Raw genomic sequence first — 13,770 nt, forward strand, 5'->3', positions numbered from 1 at the left:
CTCTCTTAATCCAGCCATAATTATGGCTCGGTGGGCCTCAGTTCCAGTGCACAGCTGGGTCTGCCTACCCCATGCTCTCTGTCTGTCTCTTGCTCACTCTCTTTCCCATCCCCCCTGCACTCCATTCTAATATGTCAGACACAGTATTATATTACTCTCACATTCTACTCTTCTGCTGGTTGTTCTGCATCACCGCTTTGGGAAAGCTGGATCAGTGTGTATTACTTAAGTGGAGATGTATTCTTTCTGAATTCTTCAGTATGTATTATGTGAATGAATACAGTGCAGTACAGCTGTTCAAGTCACTGTAATTGTTGTTGGTGGTTTTAACCAGACTTCCAAAGCCATCCAAACCACTCTGCACTGCTCTTCCTCTAACCACCAACACACACACAAACACATGAAGATATCATGATGTAGCATCATCATCATAGAGAAAGTGCTGTTGTGGGTGCATGCCTTTTCTAGTTTCATACAAGCAGACACCATCCTCATTCTAGATTTACTGAATCTATACACTTTTTAAATAATTAGTCAAATAAACAGCTTGGTCGGATTAAAAGAATAGACCCACAGTGGAGCTTTTCTAAGCCTCATCCAAGCAAATGACAATAAAGCTAAACACCGGTGGTATGTCATATGTCATCTACAGTATTTTAGTGATGTGCAACATAAAGATGATGAAAAGGCAGTTTAATATGATCTCATGAGCACGATTGTTGTTAAACCAAATAAATCAGCCTTGCGGTTATAGTACATATGGGCACTGCTCAGCTAATCAAATGAGTAGACAGGAACCTAACAAGCTTTAATTAGCACTATAGCCAACACAGACAACACTGGTCGGTTGGACTGGTAAGCAGCAAGTATCCTTCTATGACCAGTTCTGCTGTGATTCTAACTCTGATTGGCTGATCGAGCTTTTCACTGTGTGGCACAAACACAATGACAACGCTGATCATAATTCAAAGTGAGTGCAGAATGTAAGACCTGTAGCCTATAGTGAGACTTGAAGTATACTGATGTAAAGAAGGTCATGTGTCAACCTTTGAAATTGCTATAAATATATCTTTCATCTCTGTCTGTCTCTTCTGTGTAAAGATACTGGGCAACAGAGAGAAAGAAATTGCTTCTTATGGATGCATAATTCATACAAGTCATCCTCTGAGAAACAGAACTCCGCAGCATGGATTGCGGTAGCCTTGCCTCTGTGTTGCATCAGCTGCGTCTCGCTTTCATTAACGCACACGTTACTAGCACTGGCTCTTTGATCTTTTTATAGCAGCCGATAAGAAAGAACGGGTTATGGTTGAACACTGAAGGGGATGAAATCATCAGTCATTTGACTCGGGTGCTTGATGGACATTACGAGCTCAGTAGAGCGAGTGTATTGAGGGCATTAGGTAGCACTCAAATGTTGTTGAAAGCTTGAGGCTCATGGACAGATTGGTAAATTAAAGCTTTTATCTTCCCTTAAAATTGTTCCCCCAGCGTCTATATTACACCACATCAGAATGGCAGGGATCCCCATTTTTTAATGTACACAGATGCATCACTACATGTGTCAAATATCTATTCCAATCCAGGTTCTCCTCACAGACAATGATCCATAGCATATCCCCCACAGTCAGCAAGGCACATGGCACATTTTTGTATGCTGTTCTGATGGAAAACACGCTACTGTATACTCTGGATGGTTGACATTTTTGCAGAGTCCCTAGCAGATGGCACCAGAGGTTGATAATAGGTTAATCCCAACCAAGCTCACGCATACATGCACAATGTATACACAAAAAGTCAACAGGAAACCCAGCACCATGTTACACCAGGCCCATCCCCCACCCAGGGGCCAGCAGGCCTGGGTTTCAGTCATGTGTGTCCTCTTTATGTGGACCCCCTGAAGATGCTTAAAGGGCCTTGTCTTTCCACTCAGCACTGTGGATGGATTCAAGGCCATCACTAATTATTTATGACATTTTTTATGACATTCTTTCTCTCTCATATTTGATAAGGAGTTGGAGATGTTTCCTGGAAGGAAATAAAAAGATAGTGTCTGGGTTTAGGAATATGTTCATGTGTAAAGGAGACAGGAGATTGGGATGTTTAGACTCCTCTCTCCTTTAGATCCCAGGAGAGCTCAGGCTTGTTTAATTAGAGGGGCGGTACCATGGGTAATGGGAGCTGATGTCGTCGACTTGTCTCTCCGTCTCTTTCTCTCCTTCTCTGTATCATTACAAATAGCACAGTACTCTCAACAGTCAATATCCAAAAGCCCCGTATTGATCTGGGAGGGTCAGCATAAGCCACATGGCTAGAGTATAGCTTCTGCCAAAACAGCTATTACTGTGCAACTCAACCATGCAACCTCACTGATAGCTATGCCTGTCAAATTCTTTATCAAAGGTTATTAAAACAAAGGAGAAGGAAGTCTGTTCACTAGCATGTCGTTTTTCAGCCTTCTTTCAACATCTACACAGTAAGCTCTTTGTCCTGCCAGTCAAAATACTTGGAAAATGCCAAGATGTCAAGGTGACTTCAGCCCGATTCATCCAAACCAGCACAAATCTAGATTTTTCATGATTTTTTTTTTGGAGAGAGCACAGAAGTTACTGACAGCGTGTATGCTTTTGCGCAACCCTCCAAGAACTTGTGTCATCTGTAGTTCATGAAATGACACCACACCACAAAGTAGGCTTTGTTAGTGATGTGCGTGTCCCTAATTTACACAGTGTCACAGAAGAATCTGGTTGGGTGCTTCCATTCACGCCCACTTTTCACATTGTTCATCCTGCAGCCTTTAATCTGTTTCGATACTGAAATGGTAGTTTGTTTCCTAAATGCAATGGGAAGGTCATGTAAGTTTCGTGGCTTTTGTCGTGGCAAAGAACGGTCTCATGATGAGGATCTGACAGATCAGTCAGGCTTTTTTGGCATGTGTACGTCACACGATCAGACAGACCATTGCTCTTTTAGAAGATGTTCAGACTTTGCCTTAAATAAACATTAAAAAAACACCATACAAGTCATACTTTTTGGTATGTCAGTGCCAACCTTGTGTTTGAAAAAAAAAACGGTAAATAAACTCAGATCAATTCTCTAAGGGACAGGATTTAATTTTAAATAAGCTTTGTTTTAGCTTTGTTTTTATCTGTGCGTTCAAATGCCGCTCATAATTTTGTGCTTTCATAATGTTGTCCGTGTCACATCTAACTTGGCAAAATTGAGGTAAAAAAAAAGTTTTTCACATATTTAAATGGAAATTTGGCTAACATTTTTGCTAGCAAGTTGTGCTAACAATGGTTGTGTTTCACTTCCAAGTGATCATAGAATGATCTACACCCTACATAGGCTACAGAATTTACAGTGAGAATTCTGTAAAGGTCTCACTCTGTAGTTTAAAAGTAGTTAAATTAAAAAGGAAATAAAATGACCCTAAATATACAGTATTATATACCATGCTGTAACATAATAGCATGCTGTTATTTCAAGGTTTGTTTGTCTTTTTCCAAATTTTCAGTCATGCTACATTGCTTTAATACTATACTGCCACAGCCATAGTTCATACTGTTTCTGAGCCAATATTGAATGGAGGGTTATAGGGTGTAGCCTAAGCAATAAGGTGTGTGTATGAATGTGCGTGTGTGTGAGAGTGAGATAGAAAGAGAACTTGCAGAGGGCTGGTTAAACGTATACAGAACATGGTGTGCCACACCCAATGTGCACACTCAGTCACTCAGGGGAATCGAGTCATCCTCCAGACATGCACATACACACACACACACACACACACACACACACACACACACACACACACACAAAATTAATGTCTCAGGTCTGACACACCACATACTTCCTTTTCACTACTGCCAGACAACAGCCTGTCTCATACCAGTTTTTTAATAGGGTAGATTTTTATTAGCTTTTTTCTGAGAAGCCAGTGAAGAAATGTGTTGCACAGATCTAAAGCAGATAGTGTTAAAAAATTATAATAATTAATTAACATAAGCAGAGTGCTGGTCATTCAGTTAAATTTTATTTGTATAGCGCTTTTAACAATGGACATTTTCTTAAAGCAGTTTTATATAAAAATGTTTATGTATCTTTGTTTGAATTTATCTCTTTTTATCCCTAATGAGTAAGCCTGAGGTGACTGTGGCAAGGAAAACCTCCCTAAGATGGTATGAGGAAGAAACCTTGAGAGGAACCAGACTCAAAAGGGAATCCATCGTCATTTGGGTGACTCGAGAGATTGTGAATATAAATTATTATTAACACCGGAAAGTGGGATTATATAATGTCCTTTATACAGACATATACAGTCAATTTGGAATTGTGTAACCAGGAGCTTCTGAGCAACTCGTAAATGACCTCATCATCTGAGTTTATGCTGAAGCCTTTAAATACTCAATGATGGAGATACAGCATACATTCAGATGTGTGCTTCTCAAAGCAGGTTCTACCACAGGACCCAAAGGATCTGCAACACAGCAAGGGAGTCTATCAACTACTATCTAAGTTGTATAGTTGTTTTTGCTGAATTCAGTGGACACTATAGTCCTTTTTTTCATTTTTTTTTTAACATTTGGAGGTGTCTCAAACAAATTCTCAAAAATGTTATCACATTACAACACAATCGTAACATTCTTTACAATGTCTGTTTCTCTCTGTGTCTCTCTCTCTCTCTCTGTTTCTCTCTCTTTCTCTTTCTGATAAGCACAAGGTATTAAACAGAGAGAAAAGAGCGCAGAACATAATCAAAGCAGTTAGCAGGACAGTGTTTCACTTGGATAAAGCCTATTCAGCTCAGATTAAGCCAGCTCTTGTTATAATACTCTTTCAAAAGCTCCTTTCCAAGTTGTAAATCTGTAACAGCTCTGGACTTTAGACTGTGAGAGGGGGCAAAAAAATGGAAATCTGGCAAGAGTGAGCATTGATATTATAGTAATTACATTTGGTCAGGGTGAGATATTAGTAAAAGAGAGATATATACGGGTGGCATTATCATTTATGAGAATCCACTGTACTGTATCTGTGGTACCTTTTTTTAATATACCATGAATATGTATTTTCAAAGCTTTACACTAAAAACTAGTTAAAGGTTCACCACCAACAGCTTCCCAGGAAAAACATCTAATAAAAAGGTACAGATGTTTCCCCATTAAGACTCCTGTCCAGTCATATTTACTGTATGTCCAAAACTCTTTTTTTAACAAGCAACACACATCTACACTTTAGGAAAGCTGTAGAAAGAGACCCAAAGCAGCTGATATCCAGGGAGCTGAAATCAAACCAGCATGTAATGGTTTTCATTTTCTATGCTCTTTCACGTCACCTTTTCAAAAACCCACAATGGAAAGAAGTGTCATGTGTCAACTATCACCGTTGGTGCTAACCACAGATTGTTCCACAGTCTGTGGGTAAAGAGCAGTTGAAATCCAAATCAGAGTCATGTTTTGCCACAATGTCGGCCATTGCTGTTCATACGCTATAAATGTCTTTCTGATAGCCTTCACATAAAGAGGTCGATTTCTCCTGCTTCTTCTTAATGGTTGTCATCAATTTTTGTGGTGTCTTTGACTTCAGCCACAGTGCATTTATAGCTGTACTTATATACTGGATATCTACAACATCTCATAGATTCTTTAATGCTGTGACAAATTAGCATGTCAGAGACACTGTCTCCTAAACCAGCAGTCAGCAGCTCTTATCTTAGCATTTGGGTTTTTTCAGAGATTTAGATCCATCCCTGATCTGCCATACTTAATCTATTTCAAACTGAGTAGCTCCTCAGAAGGATTATTGGTGATAAATAGCATATATAAGTATTGGATCTAACTGAGTGCACACAAAAGCAGATGAGCTAGCATGCAGGCTTTCATGCCTGGGGTTGTAATGTCTGTGGGAAAGGCCAACAGGTCACTTAAATTTCGTCAGTCTTTTTTTTTTTAAGGGATAACAATTTCAGCATTATCGTTTTTTTGCTTTCCACTAGTTGCCTTGTTTACTTTTACCCACTTCCCTCTGCATGGTTTCACTACAGCCTAGGGAATATACAATCTCCATTTTTACTTGTGTTCACTGCCGTTGCCTTTGGCAGTAACTGCAGCCGGTCCCTGAGCGGTTTCTCTGTATGGGATCACAGAAGTGGCTCCTGCTGCTGTTGCAGTTGCTGGCCCGTTTGTGTGTGAGAGAAGAGTGACATTGTCCAAGCCCAGGAGAAGGTCCATGTAGATTTGTGAAATGCTGGTGTGGCTGATGAATAATGATGGGATAGAGAGACTGCAGTGGGCTATTATTACATTGCTTTTTTTGGGAAGGGGGACAAAGTAGTACATCTTATGTTTCATAAGTCAGGACAAGAAAAACATGGATTCAACTTGCCTGGAAATCTCATTACCAGCAGAACAGCTAAGGAATAACAATGTGGTCGCTGGACTGTGAAGCGAAGGAGAGCATCAAAGCAGGCCAACTTGTCTCACACTCCCACTTTCTGATGGTAGTGCTGAAACACAGCTAAGCTTTGATTCCACATGTCCCACTGACATTAATATTAAAGCAAGCTTCAGTATTGAGAGTGGCATTCGTAACCAGCACAGTAATTATTTCTTAAACAAACTAGGAGCTGGACGTTATGGGCAAAGGAAAGCTTGCATGGCTGCAGTCCTAATTACATTGAGTAAGGCTGCAGACTGGGGCAGCTTTGATCAAGCTCAAGCTTTAGCAGGCTGAATTCCTCATTTGCTCCTATCCTGTACTGGGGCCTGCACAGAAGTCTTAAGAGGCTTTCGACAAACAGCAAGTGTGATAGAGCCAGAACACAGGAGAAAAAGTCTGGAAAGGAGGTGCAGAGCTGAACTGTGCTTGACCTCACTTTTACACAGGTGCTCCAGAGAAAAGGAACTCACCGTCCACTTACGTCTCTTATACAGATGTTGCTAAATGTAGAATGTTTTGCCAACCTTGTAAAGAGAGTGGGTAAGAGATATAGAGGAAGGGAATGGAAATGATGAAAACGTGGGTAAGAGAACCGTAATGGTACAGGGTAAAGGCTATGAATTAGGAGTCTGGACAAGCGGTTTAACATTTAACTGGCCACTTGGTCCCTTTGTATAATGGGATTGTACAGGCCTTTACCCAAACAGGTGCAGATTCAAATGCATATGACCAATTACTTTACTCATGCAACATGTTCAGTTCCTCACTCAACTACCTCTGTAGCTGGCATCTTCTCTTTGCGGCCTGGCTGTGGATCGGACTATGATAAAGTGGAAAGTGGAGGCTGGCCTCCCACATCCAGTGGACATACACTGTTAGTTTATTTTGCAGAAAGCATGAGGGGGCTGGCCCAAAGGACTCTCACCATCCCAGGAGCTTTACTTTCTCACCCACCCCCTCATCCCTTCCACCGAATCTCACTTCCTCTGGGCTGCAGGCATCTGTAGACGCCCAGCCCCAACACGTCATAGAGAGAGAGAGAATGAGAGAGAGAGAGAGAGAGAGAGAGAGAGAGAGAGAGAGAGAGAGAGAGAGAGAGATAAAGAGAAAGAGAGAAGCAGCATCAAGCAAGCAGAGTGGAAGAAATCAGGAGGCAGACGGAGAGCTAAATACAGACATTGTCTGCCTGCCTTTTTCTACGTTTCCTCCATGAGAGAGCTGTCTGTTCTCCTCTGCTTGGCCTAATTGAGTGGATGAGATGAGTTTGTGGCCATATACAGACATCCCCTCCCTGAGTGACTCCATTATTGTACTTCAGTGTAAGAACTGCACTGAATTGTAGAAAAGAATTAGAATATGATCAATAAAGTATTATTTTAACACCATATGTATCAGGAAGTCTTAGTCTGTGTCATCATGCTTCTGTCCCAGGGTTATTCTGATATGAAGTACTGCTGTAGTCAGGAGGTCTGCTCCAGAGCCTAGTAGATGGTTTTTAATAGGCTGGTTGATACTTAGCTATTCATTAGAGTGTTATGGGCCTAGAATCTGAACTCAACACAGTTTATTGCACCAGAAGATCCTTCATTTTAAACTTTACAATATCCACCAGAAACGACTACAACAGAAGAAATTAAGGTCTGAGTCAGAATATACTTATAGAAAACCTTCCTCAGTTTCACAGTAAAATCAAGGGATGTAAATTACCACTTGTGATTTTATGTATTATAAATACCTCCATATTCAAGGACATTACAAAACCTTTGAGAAAACATGCACTTCCAGAGAACTGTAGCTACCTTCATTCTTTCACAAGACTCCAAGCTTCATATTGTCACTATCTGAATCTGAAGGCATAACCTTCCTGTCTAAGTAAGAATCCTGTCTGTCCTGTTTTGCATAGTTGATCGTAATGCTGATGCTTTTCAGAACAGACGCATACACACAGGTGTCTCTTTCTATTTTTTGCTGCACTTGCAGTGAACTTTGTGCTCCACACATGGAACGAGAAGATAGTTAGAATTGTCATGGGACTGCTGAAAGTTCAGTGGGTTGGTAGCTCGCTCAGGTTGACCCAGCTTGTCTTATAAAGCCTCTGGCCTACAGATCAAGATCTACCAAACTAACACTCGTTGACATATTGTTTTGAAAATATGACCTTTAAGAATATGGTCTTCTTGTTCTTGGAAGAAGAAATAAATTGCAATAATTAATACAACAATGCTGCCTTGATGCCCGATGACGCCTGAGATAGGCACAGGTTCCCCGTGACCCGAGAAGTTCGGATAAGCGGTAAAAAATGAATGAATGAATGAAATAATACAACAAGATACCAATAGCTATAGAGTGTTCATAACCATATTCGGGTTGTCTGTAGATGAGCAATGGATCAAGCATGGCACTGTCCACTTCTAGGCAATCAAAATATTAGGCAAAGGGTCTTAATAGCTCACAGATATTATATACACTGCTTCTGAAAGGTCAACAGTCAACTTTCTAAACAACCATGAACAAGTATTCCAGTGGAGGTTCTTGCGTGTCACAGTCATGACCACCAAAGCCCCCATGTTCCTGATTATCTTTTGTGACTTGTAAGCAGCCTCCCATACAGACACACACGCATCTGCCACACCGCTTTTGTGTGGTATTTATTCACCTGCAAATGTCTGCTGCAGCTGCTTCCCCACATTGCTTTCAAGTGTATCTCATCTTGAGACCTCCGGTAGCACCAAGACACAAGAAGAACAAGAGGAGCTGTGTTGCTCAACATCTCATGGGGCAGAAGCTGGGCACAAAGTACTACTGTAAGTAAGCCTGTGGGGAAAAAAATGGCCAAATCCTTCTCCACTGATATACAGTGTATCATATACAGTATATAGAAAGAATAATTAGTATAAAATCCTCTACAATGACACAAGGGAGACTGCATTTTAAGAAAAAATATATTTGGGATCATTTGTTCTTGTTTATCAGGCTGTTCTTTTACACAATTTTTATTATTAGTTAGTGATGCTTTTTATTTTAAATCTTATATGGTCAGACTTTTAAGCTTAAGTTGAAAAGCTGAAATATTAGAATTTAGACTCTAATGCTGGTTTTGCTGGCATTCATTGAGCCAGACTTGTTCCCACTCATAGATGCTAGTGTGACTAAATGAGGAAGCAGTGTTTCTAATCTGTAATAATTAATTTAGCAAGGTGGCTTCATCTATGCCTTACTCAGAGTGATTAAATGTGTGCTAACTCTTTAAACAGGGAACAGGGAGTTATTCATTCAGTGGCCCAGTGATAAATAGAAAATGTGTTAGTCTACTGTGTTGTTCTCCTAATGGCCTTTTCAGAAGGTAAAAGCAAAACTTTGTTGGTTTGGAGATTGATTAGGAAAAGCTTCAGTCATAGCTTGACCGAGTGTGTGTGGTGTCACAAGTACTCATGTCCAGCTTAGTGCCTACCTTGATAATCCGTGATAACTGACAGGAGTGTTTCCTAGCATGTTCTTTTTCCAGTTCTAACATATCCACTTTACTCTCCAGGATGATTCAGGTGTACAGAGTAGATGGAAAAGTGCAGTGCAAGGGAACTGAAGAACCATCATGGTCTTGAGATTTTTCCCCCCTCTATTTCTTGTTTAAGTTCCACTTCCTGCTTTATTCCTGGCTCAAACCAAATGCAAGACAGCTGTGTAGCAAGAAGAGGGTTGGGTAGACCGCTGAGTGTTCACAGAAAAGAGAAAATGCTTCAATGATTTTTCCAGGTTGAAAAATCTATAGAGACAAGAGCAGTATGAAGCTCTGCTGCAGGGCATGGTGTGTGTGCACATATGTGTTAAAGGTTAAAGTTCCCAGGACGAAGCTCCAGCCGTTTGACCACACTTACACACACACACACACACACACACACACACACACACACACACACACACACACACACACACACACACACACACACACACACACACACACACACTCACTTACACACACTTATACACACTTATACACACACACACAAACACACACTGAGCTCCTCCATGCTGGGACAGAGGTCCCGATCTGTTCCAAAGTTCATCCCAGACTCTAGGCAGGACCCGGAGCAACATGAGAACAGCTCTGGCTTTTTTTCAGTATAAAATGTTTATTCAGTCAGTCAGTGACTGGGGATATTTAAAGATTAAAAAAAAAGTCAGTGTACACTGTTTACAGTAAACATCCTCCCTAAGAACATGAAATGTTTGACCCATGCATGACATAACAATGCATACCTTGGAGACATGATAAAGTTGAGGGGCAACATCTCTATATATGCTAAATCTCTATATACACCATTCCTGTACATTTTTCCACAAGCTATGAAAGAAGCTTTGTAAGCACTTCCTCTGGATAACCGGAACAGACTGTATAATTATAGGGGAGACAACAGGAAGAGACAAGCTTCCATAAAATCAGAGAAAATAGTGGAGTCACTGAAATGTACATTTCTACCCCATCTACCCAAAACATTTGGTCTAGAATTCTGCCAAGGTTACAATTTGATTCACAGAGACAGAAAAGAAAAGAAGGAAAAGTCCAGAGGGAACATTGGTTTATAATCTTATTCTGTATTCTCTGTGTCATCAGCTCCTGGCTAGGAAGAAGGCAATATGCTTTTTTAGTAGAGAGGTTAAAAGGTTGTGGACTCCCCGGGGGAGACGATTTCGTTTGTGTTCCTCTGGTACCGGTACTTCCTTTAGATGAGAGTAGAGGAGTGGGACACATCTGCAAGGTCAGTGCATTTAGAGGCTGGAGTGAAGATTCAAAATACCAGGCCAGACAGAACATCTATCCCTCCAACAAGGCTCCAGAGACCACAGGCACCATTGTCCAGATCTACAGTCTTCAGAGGAATTTGCTTGTAGTGTGAGGTACAGGCCTGCAAGCCATGGAGCTTTGGGGAAAAGTGGATGAACTGTTGCTTCTTGTAACTGTAGTCTGCTTAAGAAGAGAGCATTTTGTAAATTTATGCATGCAAATTTAGCATGGATACAAAAGTTAAATTATTTAATACCTCCTACAAATGAAAAAAGAGCACGCAAGAAAGGCGCTGTATAGGATAAGTAATGTCATGAGGAACTTTATTAGATTTATTGCCTTGTTAAGATACTGCTTGTGATAAAGGGGCTGCAGCTCTTCCCCCTCAAACGTTTGTGCCATTCAGAATCAATAATCTAATCGCGAGCATTCATGCATGGTGCACATGCCATCTCCATGGACATGGCCCTCTGTAATGTCATGTGACATGCCTGCTCTCCGTCTGCATCATAAATGAGACTAATAGGGCTGAGGTAACGATCGGGATTGACGGAGCTCAGACGTCTAGTTATTGAATCAAACTTGTCCCTCTGAAACAAGCAGCTGAGTGCAGTTAGTCAATAAGGCCACAGGGTTGAGAGACGAAATGATCCATCCGTACATGTGTTAGGTGATTTCCAGCATTGATTTGACTTGATCTTAAGCCACTTAGTGATGTTAAACTGCTGAGTCTATACACTATACAGAATACACACTTTACGTCCAACACTTTGCTGTTTTTGCTTAATGTTATAAAGCAATCATGATCAAAGTGGGGTCTAGGGATTGACACACGTATATGATGCATAGCCAATGGGTGTGTCATTTATTCATAATTTTTTTTAATGATGGAAATAACCACCGAACATTATCAATGGTATATTTTACTACTGAATTATTCCAAACCTTCAAAGTAGGTTTACGCTCCTAGAAATAAAGGCACCAGAGTGTACAGTACATTTATTTGCTGCTGAAGTTTTACATCATTTGTATCTTTATTTAGCTTGTGGTAAAGCTTCAAAAGGTACAGGATTATTTATTAAGGTCAGACTGATCAATTCATTAATTTTTAATAGATGCTTTATCCTGTCAGGGACGTGCTGGATCCAGTCTATACGCAAATCAGGACTCATTCAATCCTACAGGCAATTTGCTATAACTACCTTTTTTTTGTATAACCCAGCAGACAGTAAGCCACACTCAATCAAACCATAAATCCCGAGCATGTGGAAATACAGATGTATGATTTATAATGTCAGCACTAAAAAAATAAAATAAAAAAAATTATATTTGATCCAAAATGTTATACATTTTGTCAGCTGGAGGTTCAGAAATAAAAAGCTGCATGGTTTCAGTAGCCATAATTTAAATGATGAGCACAATGCTTGAATAGTTACACTGGATTATGTTCATAAAATAAATCATTTTATTAAACAAATCATAGAAGAAGATGAAGAAGAAGAAGAAGATGACGAAGATAAAATAAAAGTTTAGTAACATGAATTTAAAACAAGCAGATCTTTCTTGTAATCTTGATGGTTTTAATAGATGTTGTTAATAGATCTGTGTAATGCTGTGTAATCTCTGCAGAACTCTATGAGCACTGAATTGTACCTGCACCCTCACCGATGTGGGTTGTTTAAATAGTAAATATGTTCACAAATCATGTTCACATATGTTCACAAATCAAGTTGCAGGCCACCTTTTAGGACACCCATATTTACACTTAATCTGAATATTCTTCATTCATATTCAGTAAACACTTCATCCAGGTCAGGGTCGCAGTTGATCTGGATCCAATCGTAAAAATGCTGACTGTGTTCCAGAAATGCACGTTGCATATAACAGAACAGTCATGTTTTTTGGAGATGGGAGGAAACCAGAGAACCAGTGCAGAAATTTGGAGAAATGTGAAGCTCCACACAAATCAAATCAAGTTAAGGACTAAACTGGAGCCCATGGAGCTGTAAGGCAGCAATGCTACCTATAGCAGCACCATGTCTGCATCCTTAATTGTGTAATTAACAGTAATGTATTTGTGTCATCAAGATTTCAAGAATTTTGTATTTCAAAACCATTTTGAATAAAATTCAAGGCAGAAATTTCAAACCCTGGGGAAAGTTCCAGTGCATGGGTTCTCTTGGAGGGGGGGAAGGAGTAGAGAGTATTTCCCTAAATGTCAAAATAATATAATGGTTGTGGTGTGTACTATTCTTTTACATACTGCATAGTATGGTAGTATGTGGTTGAGGCCTTGCATGCAATCAAACTAAAATGTGGCCAATTATGAAAGCCCTTTTTCCTCCTACTTTTTCCTCCTCTTGGCTGCAGTGAGGCCAGTGATGACGCGGCATTGTTCTGGCCACCTGTCTGTCTCTCAGTAAACACTTATCTCCAGGAGCAGGACACACTTCTCTAAACACGCACACCCTGTAAAAATCTTTTTTTCCCCTTTTTTCTTTCCTGCCTGTTCTGTTCAACCCCTCACCTCCCCTCGTCTCCTTATGAACACA

Source organism: Tachysurus fulvidraco, chromosome 8, assembly GCF_022655615.1.
Source record: "Tachysurus fulvidraco isolate hzauxx_2018 chromosome 8, HZAU_PFXX_2.0, whole genome shotgun sequence".
Lineage (NCBI taxonomy): Eukaryota > Metazoa > Chordata > Actinopteri > Siluriformes > Bagridae > Tachysurus > Tachysurus fulvidraco.